Consider the following 18,635-nt stretch of genomic DNA (forward strand, 5'->3'; position numbering starts at 1 on the left):
TCAGTGGCTTTTGAATACATACAAGGATTTATTTTTTGGCAAGAACTTACTGTAGTTGAACAAATTTGTCAAGTTCTGAGATATTTGCTTGTTGTGCTTTGAAGGAGTTTCAGAGACCTGTTTTTTTTTTTTCTTCTGTCAAATGTTTTTAAGAGAAAATCAAAACAAGAATGCTCTTTAACTGTCTAACTTGTTGTCTTTTTATTTTTAATTTTTGGCTTGGTCTCAACTCCCAAATGTCTTGGTCTCGGTGCATTCTGGTCTTGGTCTCACATAGTGTGGTCTTGAGGTCAACACCTGTAAGATCTTTGGCTAGTAATTGCAAGAGATTGGTGTTGAAGCTTTTTAGGCCAGTGAGTCATCACATTCTAGTGATTCCGAGGAGGAAATTGCCAATAGAGATGTGTGTGACGGCAAATGGCTGTCATCTGGTGCTGATACCAGCAGCATATCGTCATGTGAACTGACATGGAGTTTTATTGTTGTTAAAAGCATGAACTCATAGCGAATGGCTTGGAAAGCTGCGCTATGACACAAAATCTGAGTGGATATGTTCTCCACCAACTGTACCTGAAAATGGCTGTAATGAACAAGATGATTTGCCACTGGTATTTTTGAAGACCGTCACCTGATGGTGACCTGAAAAAACAGATCAGTTCTTGTGCTCAGTCCAGACTAAGGACTTTCCACCAATACTTTTAATTTAACAAAAGTTTATCCTACTAAACTTTGAATTTCATATCATAGCTTGCACGACCTTTTGATATAGAGCTACATTTAAAGTTCACTACAGATACCCTTTAAAGCCGAGTACTCCAAGAGTATGTTCCCAAAAACAATTACATAGATTCGCATTGTAAGTTTAAAGACTACAATCACTACAAAATACAGGCAATTTTGGTTCAACAGAGTCCATGTAAGCTTTATGAGTAAACAACTTTGATGCAGTGTTGGTATACTCTTTTTCACCAAGCTATCTTTTATTATTTGCTTATTGCAGCGCAATAAATGCTTGGTAAAAGGAAACACTCAGAATAGCACAGTAGGAATCTGGATTCGATACACAAGCTTTTTCCAAAAGGATACACAGATGTGGCGCAAAATATATCATCATAATCATGAGATCATTATATCCTCTTGAACATGCACTAATCATGAGCATTCACTTTCAAAATAGAACAGAATTGGAATAAACAGGAATATATTTGTAAAGCGTTTGCGTATCCGTGTGTGAACAGTTTCCTGGAGGAAAGGCACAAAATAATCCTTCATAGAGCCTTTAATGTTGCTAATAGTGCTTCCCCAGAAGGCGTAAAAATATCGACGTGAGCACGAACTCCTTCACAGACCAGTGCACTTCCCTATTCTACCCCGCTAGTGCCATCAGATCAATCAACCTTTCTAATTAACTGCATCCAAATCAGGCATCGTCTTCTGTGCCTTCAGAAAGGTTCCCTTTTCCACATCACCTCCCTCACTCACATGATGTTTGGCATCCCCTGATTTTGGTGCTATTTCTGCCCACCCCCTGTTCTGCTCTACTTTAGGACATCCAAACAGCATGCTTGATCTAGTTCCTAGTTTTAATTGAAAAACTGAGATTTTGGGGACTTCATTAAAACTCTTCTTACATCAGCAAGAAAGAATAATCAATCTTACTTTAGTGATTTAGTATCTTGGAGGAGAGTAACAGAAAAACTATTTATTGAGATGCTAGGGTATCTGTTAACTGTTATGGATTTATGACAAAGTATCTCTTTGAGGGCTGATAAAACAGGAAGCCTTGCAATGAACAGCTGCTCTCAACAGTACAAATCAGACCCTGCCTGCCAGCTCCCTCTCTCTCTCTCTTTTTTTGCTGGTTTACTTGAAAGCTCGCTCTCCCCTCGCTGCCTGTGATGCCATCGGGGTGTCGAGCTCCTCGGAGCGACGCCTCCAGGGCACTTGGAAGGGCTCCAGATGTGTTTCTGCAGAACTGTGGACTGCAGCATATCAGGCATTTATTTCACTCTTCAAGCTCTTGTTTACAACATTTACATCCAGTCTGCATTGGAAACCAAGTTAAAAAAAAAAAAAAAAAACTACTTCTTGTATCTTTTAAAACCTCTCCTATGTGGGTTGTAATATTAATCCAAATCTAAAAGTTCCGTGAGATGTGCCTCTTAATCAGATCAGCTGAATCAAGCCCAGTGGTTAAGAGATAGAAAATATGAGGCACAATTCACACGGCTCTGCATGACAGCAAAGACACTGGATGAGATATTCCAGATGTGGATTTAAACCGTGTTTTCTTAGGCTTATAATTGCAAATATAGCTGGATACTAAAGATTTATAAGAGGTACTGAAGCCTATCCTAGTGCATTCAGGGCTGCAAGAAAATTGATTGTTATATTTCAGTTAAAACCTAATTTTGGTACAGATTTGAGTTAATAATCACCAGTCCACACAAAGAGAGTTATACTATTACAGATGGACATGCACTACTGTATCTCTGTGGCACTGTTTTGTCTGCAGTTTTTGTTTTTTTTACTGGAGAAGTGGTCAGGTGACCCAGTTTATGTCCTCTACTATGATGAAAGCATAGTCTAAACCTGATAAACACAAATAAACTGGAAGCAACTGGAGGCAATATTAAGCGGATTGACAGGCTGAATGATCAATCGCACACATGCCCAACGACTGCATACAAATGCTGAAAACTTCTTTTAACAACACAAACAAGTCACCACAGCAACGACATTGCCAACCACAATGACTAATACACAAAAGTTGAACCAAAATAATCTTCATAAGTAACATTGACAAAATAAATACTAAACAGAACATAAAAATAATACCAAAAATAATTCAGAGGTCACTCAAAAAAAATAAAATCAATCTGTTTTGAAATATTTTTTTAGCCTTTTTTTTTTTTTTTTTTTTTTTTAACAAACTTTACCTTGCTAAACCAATAGTACTGTATATGGTATTTTGATAGATAGAGATGGCAATTAAAATTCACAACGGGCTTCCTTTAACAATAAAACTTGTACTATGCGCTATTAAGACATTTAACAGCAATAAGACACTTGTAAAATCTTCTTGAGAACAAAACTACAACATCCCCTAGAGCTTTTTTTGTAACATACTTTTACTAGTTTGTTGATAATTCAGATGTTTATTTAATAAATGCTGGAGTCAGGGCAGATGTTGATGAATGAAATACCTGCAGGGAGGACTCCAGTTGCAAGTACAATATCTTTGGGTGCAGGCACTAATTAAAGACACTGGGATTTAAGGAGTAATGAATAAAAGAATAATTTTCCAATCTATTTTTGGCTGCTCCGTTGCACACGTGTGTCCATTGATTTGTTCTCAGAGGGTTTATTTGACCTTCTGTTAGTTGATCTAGCTTCAAACAACTTTGGAACAAAAAAATCAATTATCTTTCTATGCATTTATCAACTAAGCAATATGGTGCAACGAACTTGTATTACTATTTTAAATTTTTGATTGTAATATTATTGTTCTGTGCAAAACGATGTCCTGTGGCTATTTTGCATGACATTTGCATGTTCTCTGAGTTTTTGTTGCTGTCTGAAGATGAAAAAAATATAGACAAATAAATACATATATATATTGTTCACTGTCATTTTTCTTTCCTTAAAGCTGCAGTATGTAAGTTTTTTTGTGTGTGCATTTGGTCAAAATTCTTACAATAACCTTTCAGCATATTGTAATTCACAGTGTTCTGAAAGGACACTGGACCTTCTGCTCCTTCTCTTGGCTCTGTATATACTGTAAGCTTTAGAAATCAAGGAGTGTGATGCTCTTTTTTGGCAAATCAGAGATCTTTTTACAATCAAATGCTCCATGAGCTATGTTTTGGCTGTTACTATTGGCTTCTCGACTAAAATCACAAGAAAACTCTCCAATAACACAAGAAAAAGTAACTTGTCACTTTTGAGAAGGTTGCCAAGAAGAGGTGTAGGAAAATTGCCAGATGTAGGGAGAAAGTCACTACAAGTATCTCCACACTTGTGTATGTTTACGAGGATGCCGGTGGATTTGATACAGGGAGGGGAGGGGGCAGCCTTGTTGTTTCCATTCCAGTCTCACAGATTCTACATACTGCAGCTTTAAGTTGCAGCACAACAAGAGGCATTGCAGTGTATGCATGCAAAAGTATGTCTTTAGCACCTCACAAACAACACATTTTCTTTATTAAAAATATGTATACAGTACATGATTTTATGCTATTCAGACTGGCAGCAGGACTGATTGTCGTCCCTTTTTCCTCTTGTAGGATTGATGCAATTTAACTGTTCGCATATGCATTATTAATTTTAAAGTGAGTGAATCATGTGGCCTTTGATCCAGCCTTGTGGGGTAAGCCAGTATGTTTTTATTTGAAATAATCTCTCAGTAGGAGAAAAGTTTCCCATGTGAAAAATTGTTTTGTGGCTATGCACCAGTGTGTAGAGGAGGATTACTGAGTAATACAAGTCCCAAGAAGACATTTTTCTGGGACAATTTTGTATTTTCACACCATCAGAAATTTTAATATTTATAAATGTCAGTTCAAAACCTATGTGTACAAATATCCTTTCGACCTGATCTTCTTTTGGCACTTATATAGTGTCCCATTTTCAACCTAGCCTTTACAGTCTTCTCTAATTATTTTCCTTAATAAGCTCATTTACTCACTTCTGTCCACTTGTTTTATTCCCTTTCCATATTTCAGGTTTCGGCTCCAGTAGCTGAGTGCAGATGTGTCTTTGGGCCTCAAGTGAGGGTGTAAACAATGTGCACTACACAGTTGCCATACCTAATGTGCTTGTTAGCCATCTCGGACTCCCCTGGGGCACGTGTCTCTATCCTCGAACTTATTCATGGTGCCGTTTTAACAAGCATTGTCGATGTGAGGCCATTGAAAGCTTGCAAGATTGCAGTGAATGGCAATTTCATGTGCCACACTGAGTGCAAATGAGCTCTGCAAATATTGCTAGGGTTCTCAGTCTAAGTCACTGACAGCAGAAAGGCTAGGGCTCAATGGCCATTGGCGGTGTAGAGAAGGTTTTATTGTAGTGAGGGCAGCTAGTTCAACGTTCCATGGAAAATTAACAAGCGAGACCCGCCGCCTTCTTGGCTCACAGACGAAGCAGAATCACAGACATAACTTTACACAACTCTGGTTGTTTGTCTGTCATTCTGAACATGTATTTGTTTTTTTCACCTCTACCTCAATAATAATAATAACAAAAACACTCAGTGAATGGAAACCTTTGCCAAGTACCAAATATCGTTGTTGCAAGATATTAGCAGTTATCTGGATCAGTGATCCTGATTATGGTACCTTGATCATTCACACTTTGAAAGCTTTGAAATCCAGCCCCATTAATAACATTCATTCATTCATTCATTCATTTTTCCATGTAAATTATTTAAAGTCAATGTGGGTAAATCCTTTCAAAGACACAATGGTATTGACTGTTTAATCCTAGAAAAGCTCCTTTCCCAAATTATCCTGACTGGAGCTGCTTGGTGCTTCAAGCTTGAATTGATCATTAAAAAAGATAATTAAAGCACGTTCATAAAAAGTTTTCTAAAAAATCATTGTTAATTTAATTCGAACCATTGAAGTCCCTTGTGGTTCTTGATAAATGAACGACTAAAACTTGATGGGTTGAAGGGCAACCGTGTTAAAAAAAAGATGAATCTACTAAAATTTTTTTGTATGAACAAGTACAAATCAGTGCATGGGTACTTTCCTAAAATGCATAAAATGGCATGATAAATGTTAATTGCAACTTAATTTATTCATGATGTAGAGGTTGGCCAACTGTAGTTCTACATCAAGGTAACGCATCGCTATGCGCCATTCTGCTAGGGGGTTGTGGCTGTGTGAGGTTCAGAGGAATATTAAAAAGCCCTTGTTTATCTTCCAGTCACAGAAAACAATGTTATATGTTTTCTAACGAGTAGAAACAACTCTCGTATCGCACCGCTAAAAGTTGAAACATGGCGGTGTTGACTGGAAAAGGCAGAGGAGCACGTCAGGTTACGGGCAGAGGGTCTTCGTCTACGTAGAGCGCTACGTGCGTCTACGGTGTCGATTTGATGCGGAACCATATATCAGGCTTAAATAGTGCTTAATGGGAGAACTGTGAGAGGAGGGGGCTAGAAGAAACCCACTTCATGAATTAACAAACCCCTTGTAATGGAGTCTAAGGTCTCAATGCTATTTGTGATGGAGGCAGCCATGCATTCAGTCTCTACTTATTAGGAGGGAATGGAGAGACACAGTTCCTTTGATTAATACTCTTGCCTCTCTGGGGTTGGTGGGGAGTGGGGGAAGCAAACAGGAGGGAGAACAAAAAAGAAGAAGGAAGATAAGACGACCAGGAGAGAAACAAAACATTATAAATCTGTACCTGAAAACTGACTGACTCGCAGCGATGGGACGAATGCTGAACAATTACAGCTGGCCAGATTAGCAACACAAGGGGCACAGCGGAGCTGAACAATGATCATGAGTCATAATCACCTTTACCTAAATGCAACCTTGTGTAAAACTGGAGTGCCAGATTTCTGATGAAGCACAGAGGAAGCCATAAAAGAATCAACTCATGTTAGGTTGATCAAACCATACAAACCATACATATTTACTGAGCATCAATACTTCTCAATTCTTTTTTTTTTTATTATATATAACTCAAAGTGCAGCAAACTGTTTTCACAGCCTTACAACTTATGTAACAAGAAATGTGTAACAATGACTTGTTAAAGATGCAGACAACAATCCTCTTCAAAAACAACTATTGGTTTTCTGGGTGAAGTAGTCCCTCCATCCTTAAAGTAGTCAATACATTATTTTATTAGAAAAGTAACAAATAGAATCAGACCACTGGAGCAGCTGAAATTCTGTGAAAACTCGTACCAATCCCTCCCATTTGGTCGGAATGGAAAGAACCAATTGGATGCTTGCATGTCTCATCCTGCCCACGCCCCCTTCTGCAGTCACGTTTTTGTCAGTATGCCCCAGAGCACCTGTGGCTACAATGTAACTTACCACCACCAGTATGACTGATGTGAATTACTAGTGTAAATGAATATTGGTTTCCGCACCTTGAGTTTCATGGAAAAAAGTCCTATAAAAATCCAAGCCAGGGCCAGTTGTAGGCAGGCATATGTGAGGGGGCAGTCAGACATGTGAAGGGGGCATCATATTTACACATCATGCTCCAGCACTTTGTTTCCCCTGTGCTTATAGCAATAGTGTTTTCTTCATTGAGTTGCGTTGTTAGCTATGTGTCCAACCCTAATCTAGAGAAGTGGATTGCACTTAGTCAGGCCTCTACCTTCAGACCTGTCCAACTTGGGTGTCCCACCTGAAGACTAAGCTCCTGCTGGTATAGCTCTTAAGGTTGCTGAGACACGCAAACCCCCTGACCACAATAGGGTGGCGCTGCACCCTCATTTCTTTTCCTAATTTGGTATTGCAATTCCACAATTCATACTCAATAAAAATAAAACTGCGGTGTATTCATGGTCTTACCTTTAGTGTCTTACACACTGATAAGACTAATTTGTGTTCTCAGTTTAGTCAACAACAGCAGAAAGGCAATTTTAATGGAAGGTTATTCAAATTAAATGTAAATTTCACAGACAATGGAAATTGTATTCATCATCAAATTTGTTATAATCACATTTGAAGATGCTAGTTAACTGCAGCTTGCAGAATTAACCTTTTTTTTTTACCCCTCCAGCAAAGGTGATTCAACTCATGCAACTGTTAAAAAAGTTGGCAATACATTAAATTCTACAGTAGCACTTCCAGTGATGAGATGGCTAAAAACAGGAAACCTGGGTGTGCGGTGCTTGGTGCCTTGTGGAGCTTTCAGCCATCATTTTTACTGGCTGAAAGCTTGTCTCTCTGTAGCCATGTGTAGCACAGTGGCCCCCGGTCCGTGTGTGACGGACGTATAGGTCACACACATATAGACAGCTGTCATAAAAGCGGTCTTAGCAGTGCGGCGGCGGCCTGACGGGATACAAGAGTTTAGAGGAGGTTGTGCTAGCTGAAATCTTGCTGGCTTCTCAAATTGTGGACTTCACCTTTAACTTAATTTACTTTTTTCCAAATAATTGATTGTAATTTAGGTTTTCTTTGATGAACATGCATGAGCTTCTCAATTTTTCCAAGTTCCCCTTTACAAATTGCTTGGTTTTCAACTTGTATGCAATGCAGAAGGTTTGGTCACAACTAGAATACTAGTAGGTATTGATTGAAGCATGTTTCTCATTAAGCAGATGAAAAAGAACAGATGGTAAGATATTTTATCATTAAAGAAATAATACAAAAACAAAACTCAAAGTTGTAGTACAAGGTTGATACAAGGTCAGTTGTCTGCCTTTTGGCTACTTATAAGTTTAATATTTCAGGTTTTTGTTGGAGAAACCATAACTTATATGTGGTTATGCTTTCTCTACATTGAAAGTGATTTCTTGCTGTGTGGTCAAAGCCATCTCCTATCGATCTGTTGGATTTTTTTGTCACAAATTTGTCAAGAATATCATAATTCACTATGCAAGTATGGACTCCAAGAGTTTTGTGATCTGAACACATCTTTGCAGTTCTTTCTAGTTCTTCTCCAGCATTCTGAAGCTATTTGGAGTCTTGTCAGGTTTTGTAGCATTTGATTTTCACAGTACATTTCCTTGACTGTCTGCCTCGTCTTTATGTGTAGCCTATAAATCATAAAGCTTATTCATGATTGCAAATGTCATTGTCTATGTCGGGTCCAGTCTTCTCAGCTTTTTGTAGCGGAAAGCTTTTTTCTCTGCTTGTGTGGTTGTTCTAAACAAATAATGTTATCAAGTCACTTTCAATTGTCCAACTTTGCGTCAAAGAGACTCACAACAATAAAAATGTATTGCAGAGTCTGAGTGTGAAAGATCCAATTTGTTGCTGTGACAAAGTTTTTAAGGGTCAAGACCTGTTGTTTGTTTTGTGAGTTACACAGAAATGTTGCGACATTGTCTGAAGATTTTTTGCCGTTCTTCCTGGATACGAATAAGCGAACATAGACTGAGGTCTCGCTATGAGGTTCTTCACAAACGTCTTTATTTACATAACAGAGACTCTCGCAGTGATACTCGGGTGGTTTAACACATAAGTACTTTTGAAATATGAGGAAAAGAAAGACTCTCTATTTTATTACATCATTAGACTGAATGATACTTCACAAAGCACGGCAGTTTTATCATAAGTGATGTACTGAAAATAGAAGGCGATTTTATATAGTGGAGAAAACTCTCATAACTCAACACATGTAAGAATAAATAACAACTGCAGTTGGATAAATGTGTGTGTGTTTCAGGGAAAGATATATTATGATATATTGTGTCCTATCAGGTTTTCATGAAGACATCTTTGAATAATGTCACATAGTTTTTTACCTTGATTTGAACTGGTTAAATCCTTATTTGCAACAAGATGTCACCTTGATGCAAATCAACAAGTTAATCTAAAATTTTAACTGAATATTTTTTTAAGTAGTTAATGATAATCCTGGTCCTCTGAGACCAAAGTACTCCATCTATTTTATTCAAGAGCATTGATTGTGGGAGAACATGCAGATTTTGATGTTTAAGGTTTTGCGTGTGTGGGCTCTTAGAGTGTGTTCACACCATGGTTAAATCACTTTAGGTAAAACGTCTGCTTCATTTGGGCCAGTGTGAACATGCAAATAGTCTAAAGTGGATTAGGCAGGAAAATTATTGAGGATTTGTTTTTGGACTGGATTGTTTCTAATCGGTCAAGAGTAACGGCTCCGCTGTGGCACGTCTCTGTGCTCTGCTGCCTTTCAATCATCACTGGCTGTATCTGTGATGCACACTGTTGCGGCTCCACCAGACAGTGGGAATCATGAGAACTCAGGAGATCTCGCTAATTCACGGATAAGCTTGCGATATAACGAGTTGTTGTCCATAGAGAACCACAAAACCAGATAAACAGTTTATTGTGTCGTCTTTCGACAGGAGTAAAAATACCCTGTAGATGTTCCTCTTTTGTGAAGATTATTGTGATTTAATCATGACTAAGTGCAATATCTATATATGAAATACGATCCACTGCCGTCCTGTCTACGAGCAGATCTTTTCTGTATTTATTGCATTTATTGGTCCGTCAAACAGAGAACCTCTGCGTAATTGTTGCAAAGGCTGCCGGATTGCCGGACTCGTTCCAGAACCGTGACGCAGTGCATCCAAAGGCGGTGGACACCTGAACTAGAATGGAAACGTATTGGCTCCACCGCCAGCCGTTACGCAACCAGTGGAAATTGGGAGTGAATTAAACACAAACACTCTTGGCTTGGACCAAACACTGGAAGTATCGGAGATGACGTAGAGCGCACGGCATTGTGTGGGCAAGAGAACTGGCAACAGATCGAAACTAGAAAACAATATTCATTGAGAGTTGGAAATGGTTTGCAGACCAACTTAGAGCAAGCAAGAGGTGAAGGTACTCATCTGAGCTGACAAGCTGATCTTACAGATGCTCGTCGAGACACACAAGACAGAAATTCCACCCACTCTTACAAGCTTGGTTTGACCCTCTTCTGCTCTTTTCTGTAGTCTCTACTCCAGTAATGGCACCCAAAGCAAGTAACTCATGCAACTGCATCAGATGCTGTTCTGAGCGATTCAAAGCGTCCGCTGTGAACACAAATCGAGCCAAAACAAGATGATAAAATCATCAGCTGTTCTTTGGCCAAGGTTTTAGGTTTTCGTAAGGTTTTAGTGAAAACTAATATAGAGTGAAGATTGAACTCTGCGGTAGTTACCATTATATAACTATGACATAGTAAAAGAATAGTGACTATTCAGGATGATGTTGCTTTTTACAGCAGCCACAGGAATGGAGAATAATGTTATAGTTGCTCAGAATCTGTAAAGGTTGACTACCAATTTAATGACCGATCATCTTTTATATTTACCTTTGCAACTAAAAGCAGGTTTAACTACAGAGCTTACAACTTGTCACATTTCTCGTTTACTCTCACTTTTATGCTCTCAGTGGATTTTGCAATAAACTTAATTTTCTTTTTTCTCGCCCAACATTTCAGCAAAGCCACAGCAATTGTAAAATACTTTCTGACGGTGAAGTCATCCTTTTTTTCATCCCAAAGGCTTTGAAGAAGTAAGACTGGCTGCTCTGCAGTTCTGCACTCCACTGGTTCAACTTTTTTCTTCTGTTTTTCTTTTCCTTTTTGCCGTTTTTAACCTCAAACACAACACAATCATTTATTGTGGCACATGTCTAGGTTAGTTTGCACTGAACTTTTGAATTATAGATGGGAAGTCAACTGTACAAAAAGTTATTAACAGCTTTGCCAAAATCCCCAGAAGGTAAACAGTAGAATTGAGACAAAGCTTTCCTGGCTCACAAAGGACTGCCAAATACCTTCCTGTATCTCACCACCAACAGCTTTGGATTCTCCCCTCCTCCTACCGCCCGTCACCTACAGAACACCGGTTCAAACGTTTTTCTCACATCTTTCACAGGTCTGCGGAAAAAAAGAGATTGCAGATATGGTTTTTGTTTCAGGTTTCTTTCCCCCTTTGTTCAATTTGAACTTTGTGGTCAGACCTAAAAAAATACTTATGATAAGCAATACCTGTGCCTTAGGTTACCATGGAAACTCCTCACCTAAAAATAGACCTGGAGGAATAGAAGCTACTGGTGGTATGCTTCCTTGATGTGGCACAGGAAGATGTTTTAGTTCTGTACCAAAAAGTGCGTTGTTGTTTGGCTCTCCTTTGGAGCTCTTTTTTGAAGCACCGTAGATCGAGCAGAGCTAAAACAGAAGTCCAGCTTGTGTAAAAGTTTTTAAGATCATGTTTTTGTGAAGCTTGTTGCTGATGGAATTTTTTACAGCTGAGTGATGAAGATGTGATTGTTCTCTTTTACAGCAGATGACAACACCAAAGCTCCGGGACACGGCGTGTTCCTTTTCTTTATCATTGCTCTGGATGAAGTCTACAGAGAATCATGTTTTGACAGATATGACAAACACTGTCCCACATTTAGGGTTTACACAATTCTTACACTTTAAACTTGGGAAGACGCCTGGCAGGGAAACAATGGGAGGTATTTTTCTCTTTGTTTGAGTGGCTCCCCATGGCTAATTCAGCCTGTGCTGGCCTTCACTACAATTTTAAACTATCATTTAAGAAAAGACAGCTTAATGTCACTTTCCTGTTGAGTATTTGCAAAAATGATAATGTTAACAGTCAAAATAATTCTGCTTTTACTGGAAATTTATTCAACAACAAAGCCTAGAAACAAAAGCAGAAAGCTGAATGCAAGATGACCCAATTGTGTTATGGTATCCAGATTTTTAATCTTTAATCTGCTCAGTGTCTTGGCATTTAAAAAAAAAAAAATCATGCCTTTGGTGGTACCAAACATGTAAATCAGATTGCAAGACACAACATTGGAATATTTTTTTTTCCAAAACATAAGCGCACAAACCTTTCTTAAGCTTTGCACAGTTGCCTTCGTATTTTCAGCTCATACTGTGTACATTTATAAAACTAAATTGCATCACAGCTCTCTTAACATGATAAGCAAGTATTAAACATCATCCTTGTCTATATCATGTACAGAGTTTTTTGCATGTACTGTATCTGCGAATGGGCGTCCTATTGTGCATGAAATGGCACGTGTCGGATTCATATTTCACTTTTCCATGAAATGAATCATAAATTGCATCTCTCTGTTGTTGATCCAATTATATGTGAGTGACAGGAAGACAGACTCAGGCTCAAGTGGGTAGGAGCCCTGGGCTGTTTGCTGATTTACATTAGGCTCACTATTTTATACACAACAAAGAGGGAGCTGTAATTTGCTCATAATGAGAGGAAAACAACAACAAGCAGCAGGTACTTAAAAGGAGTTATTGAGACGAATAAGAACTGCTGGGGTGTGTGAGGGAAACCACATCTCAACCTCATTCCCTGAAAGAAGAATAAAAAAAAAAAAAAACGTTTCTAGAGTTTTTATAGAAGCAGTGGCTGTTGGTGAAAAGAAAGGAAAGCCTGTAGACATGTGTTGTACAACTGTACAAGGAATGCCTTGTGAGATCTACAAGCATCATGTGGAATCTTTGATATCAAATCTAACCTGTTTGTGTAACACTCAAGACAATTCGTATTTCACATCTAAGACTGCTTTTATCACAACAACATTTCCCCTCAATAAAAATCAGTTTGACTCCACTCGCCGTAGCATCTTTCCGTTAGCTACAGAAGCTCAATAGGGTAAACAAAGAAATCTAAGCTCTCCAATGTGTGCAAAAGAAAGTATCAATGAAGGTCTAGAAGACTACAGTATCTTGTAGTGTTAATTCATTAACACGTCCTTATCCTAATACTCTCCTTGTTCCTAAATCACAGGCTGCGTCCGAATAGTCCTTCCCATCTCCTTTCCTATCCACTTTTCCTTAACCCTGTGGATGACATCACGCGGTTAAGGAAAGGTGTTAGGAGACTTCCTAAAGGAGTTAGGGAAAGGCGATCACGTTGTTTTGACAATCAAGATGCACTTCCACTAAGTGACGTAATAATCCAAAGGCGGTGAAGGTTAGTGACGTCTGCCGTGGTGAAAAAACTAATTTCTGAAAATGGATGACTAAAAGCACATTTATAACACTTTCCCCTGTGCTTCCCCTTGTTTAGATTATTTAAAGTTGTTCAGGGCATATTATTTAATTGATAACTTACATAATCTGCGTCCCTTTTCAGTCTTGAGCGTGTCCCTTTAAATGTTGTCGCCAGAAATAATTGTGGGGCAACATTGTCTGGTCTCCTTTAGTAAAGGATGCATCAGTGTTTCCTAAGCTAAAGGAGGTTATAAAGGAAACATTGAGCCTTATTTCCTTTAAAAAGGATTTGAACGCTCCTTATCATGGCTGCCACTCAAACACTTCTGTGGGTCAAGGAAAAGTGGATAGGATGGAGTATTCGGACACACCCACAGAGTGATGAAAGAAAACATGGGCGCCATCAGAGAAGTGATGGGAGTAACACATTACAAAAGTAGCGAGTTGCTGTGCAATATCACGATTTTTGAGTAATGCAGTAATATAACGCATTACTGAAACAAAAATTTGCAATATATTACTCGTTACAATCTCAGTAGTGCAAGTTACATGTAGACTTTAATGAATTCCATGGATATTTCAATGAAAATGAAAATAAAAAGTCAAAAACATACACAACTGTGCGATTTGCTAAAAGAAACTTAAAGTACTGTAACTCAGTTACATTTTGGAGGTGGTAATATTATAATTTGCCCAACACTGAACAGTTCTTGTTATCATTTAGTAGACAGACAATATCCAACATGGAGCAATACATTGAAAAAAAATGACATCTTTTCTCCAACAGCAGTAGCTTGAATAGTTTGTTCTGCATTGCAGCATAGCCACAAGACATGAACATTTTTTTTCTGCCTAGGAAGTCATCAATCATGAATATTGCTCCATCCACCCACGCACACATAAAACCCAGCTGGATGCAGCAGGTCCAGGTGAACTGACTGCAATATAACTCACTAAAAGGCATTATGAAAGAAACCCACCAACCAATAAAAGGCTACATTTTGCAAAATGCAAGCCTTTCTGCAGAATGTGATGAACATTGTAAAGTAGAAAACATTCATTTTAAAATCATCAAATACAAATCAGACACTAAGTGCTGATTTGGAATTTGTCATTTTAGTGTTTTTTTCAGCTGAAGTGGCAAAGTGGATAAATCATAGCTCCAGTTCACTGATATTTAGTTTATCGAGAATTAAGAAATGGCCACTTAATAAAGTGGAGGACAGCATTAAAGCCTGACAGCTAAAACTGTGAGGGTTTCTATTACTCCAAGGCCTTCAGAGTAAAATTACCATGTTTTTCCAAGGTTTGGACACTATGGGTTTCTCCAGTTAGTATAGGATAATGTCTCTGTAATAGCGCTCTGAATTGCCTTTCATGCTTGATGGTATAATGATGGTAAATTGCTAAAAAAAAATGTAAAAAAGTCAAACTCTCTCTCCCAAAGAAACCACATCAGGTCTGTCATCAGGAGTGAGGGACCTTTATAAATCCCACTTGCATCCAAATGCAGCAATCATTTTTATCATCTTTATTATCTAAGTGTCAGACTCAGAGCACATTTCATTGTTTGATGGAGGGAAATCACAATCACTATGATCAAATAGCATTAAAAGGTACATTACATGACAGGACATGATGGCAGTCGCCAGTGAATTTGAAATGTGTGACAAGAACAAATTAACATGCAATTTTAATATTCCAACTTTGGAAGAACACACAGTTTGTTTGTTTTTAACTGTAGGTGTAACATGAATAATGAATTATTCATCTTTTTATTAAGCAGTTTAAAGTGAGTGTATTGTCTGTTTTGATATCAAACTATAGTTGGAATGTTTTGTGTTATTCCGAGCTGTAGCTTTGGGGTCAGTGTATCAAACCATCTATGGCTTCAACAACGTTATACATTAGCGTTGGTTTATTTCCCCATGCGTATGAACTCTGGTGATATGATCATCAAACTTGTTCTGAATGTTCTCTTTAATAAATAAACAATAAATAAAATAATATCCAGTATTAACAGTTTTTAACAGTGATAAATACAGTAGGCTAGTTAACCTAGCCTGAAGAAAAAGCATGCGTCTTTCTGAAAAAGAAAAGTAAAGCACCTTTCACCAGCTTGTTCAGTTGTCCATCATGAGGTGTGATCTTTGACAGTGCAGCTTTAAATGAAGCCTTGCCTGCAGTTACAAGCAAAATGCCTCCTGCAAGCTTCTCCCTCCTTAGAGAAGACTTTCCCACTTTCTTGGTGTCTCAGCCAATAAGATTTTTTTTGGCTGACGAAAAATCTCACTGAAGGTGTGAAGCCCCCAGAGTGAGTGTCTACGCAGCATGAGATAATACCAAAATCAGATTTCTAGCCAGCCTGCATTGTATGCAATACTATATACGACAGTTGTTATTGGTAAGCAGAAAGGTTAGTAGTGGATCTATAATGTTAAGAAACATTTGTCCTTGGGAGAATTTAATGCAACTAAAACACAAGTGCCTCGAAAGAATAAAGATGGAAAACAATGGTTCATTCATTTGCTCAAACTGTGACGAGAAGTTCAAAGAGGGGGAGCCTCATTTGTCATCAAGTATGAAAACAATAATGACAAAGTTATGTTTTTCATCTACTGCTATTTTTAGTTTTTCAATTACAAGCAGCTCTATTTCTTAATATGTCGTGAGATGTCTCACTATGGGATGCACTCATTCAAACACCTCTTCTTAGTCTTAGCATATCTTGCATCTTCTACCAGCTCAACTGTCCGCAGACAGATCTTTTTCTAGCCTCTGTCGTCGGACGCATTGACCACACCAGGTCAGCGTTTCTTCAGCTTGATGCCACACCACGGTTTCAAGCCTCTGGGCGGTTGCACACCAGCTGACGGCTCGGTTTCCAAAGCGGCCCTCAATGTCTCCCGACGGTCCGGCGTATACGTTCGCCCATACCTCGACTAGCACACCAGTTAGCCGCCACGTCGTAGCGCCAAGCTGTCTACCTGTTCTCCCTGCCTGCGTCAGCGCCAGGAATGGATGCCAGAGCCCCCCTCACCGAAGGGCTTGGAGGCTCTGAGGCACGCCTATACCAACGTGGTAATAAAATGTCAAGGAAAGACACACACCAGGTCTGCTCGAGCTGCCTCGGGCTGAAACATGCCCGACTGGCTGTCAACATCCCCGGTTCCTGTCGGCACTGTGTGGCCTCAGCTATCTCCCCACACACGAGGAGGATGTCCTTGTGTTGGACTGCGGGCTGCACTGCCTGCCGCCTCCGTGGCCTCTTGTGAGGAGAATGAGGGAAGCACACCAGCCTCTCCTCTCCCAAGTCTAGATATGGTTGAAGTGTACAAATGCACTGTGGCTCAGCTGGCCATCCCATGGCCCGCCATCGTGACAGAGACCACCAGATCCCGATATGTGGGAAAGAGACTCCCCACATCCAGGTGCACGTTTAGACAACATCTCCCCGTCTTCCCTGAGCTGCTGGTCGAGGTGGCGTGCTCTTGGCAGGATCGCCTCTTCAGCAGCAAGACTGCAGTGGGCGGTGCCTCATCCCTTGACTGCGAGGCGATGGAGATTCTCAAATTGCTCCGGATGCCTCCGGTGGAGCTCCAATCGGACCTGTCTGGCAGGGCTTACACAGCGGATGTCCTTTCTATGCTCACAGCCTACCGGGTTGAGCTGTGCGAGGACTTCGGACAGACTCAGGACCCAGCCAAGTGGGAGGGGGTGTCGGTCGTCACCGATGTGTGTTTCTGTGACCAGCGCTATGCAGTCCAGACCATGGGGAGAGTGATGGGTAGCATGGTGCTCCAGGAACGTGGCTTGACCTCACTAATCTTTCAGATGGGGTAAAAAGCGACATCCTGGACATAGTCCTGGAGAGGATCTTTGGCTCCAGGCTGGCCTCCATGCAGCAACAATATGAGACTAAAAAGAAGGACGATGAGGCCTTCTGCCTCTGTCTTCCGTGAAAATTCCTGCCCCCATCTCCACCCGTGCGATGGAAGGCGTTCTCGCAAGATGCTCCTCAGGGCCCGCAGTTCAAAACGCAGAGACTGGCCTGGAAAACCTTCGGCCTTAGCTGCAGCTGCGCTGGCACAGCCCCTAACCGCTCTCCTCTCCTCTGGTGAAGCATCTGGATGTTCCCCGTTCCCCAGCTCCACCTGTTCTGCTTTCATGCGTGCACCTGAGGGCCCTCCACACCCCAATCTCCCCGCTACCACGGCTTGGTCCGGGGATGTTCTATGGGAAGTTCAGCTGTTAGGAAATGACTAATCTCAAAAGGAGACCAGCAGTAATGGCTCCTCCCTATGGGGGGGGGGGGGCAGTATTACGTTACTCCTCTTTTGAATGTTGGTTTTTTGAACAATCATAAACAAAATTGGACTTTTACACTTCTTTAAAAATAAATAAGGGAAAACATCACATAAAACATAAAGTTCAATTGTTTCTCCACCTTTTATCATCAAATTTGATAATTTTACATTACAGTAAATAATAGTTTCATATAACTAATATACCTTTTTTAAATATGTTGATAGATTATTGATATATTATTTGTGCACACTGGCACATATTGGTGAATTTAAGCTTTTCATTTGGTTTCATTTAAACACAATTGAAATCTAGTGCAGTTAATGCACCATTAAATTTAAGTCTTACATACAGTATTTTGGATCCATTGTGACTTACTGGTCTAAAATTTCACACTGAGAAATCAGTTTAAGATTCAAACTTCAAGTGCTATGGTTTTTCTTGTAAACAGCATGGATAGTTTGTTAGTAGACTGTTAAAAACATAGTCACGGTACTAACTAAGAATATAAAATAACTAAGTATTAATAAAACACAGGCCTAGTACAAGAGTTTACCATCAGCACATATGTAAAAGTAAAATAGCCTTGGGACATACACACAATATGTGAATGCATCAACATGTAGAGCAAACACACACAGAGAGAATAGAAACACATTATGCACACAGGCTGTGGGCAT

The sequence above is a fragment of the Gouania willdenowi genome, chromosome 15 (genome assembly GCF_900634775.1).
Source record: "Gouania willdenowi chromosome 15, fGouWil2.1, whole genome shotgun sequence".
NCBI lineage: Eukaryota > Metazoa > Chordata > Actinopteri > Blenniiformes > Gobiesocidae > Gouania > Gouania willdenowi.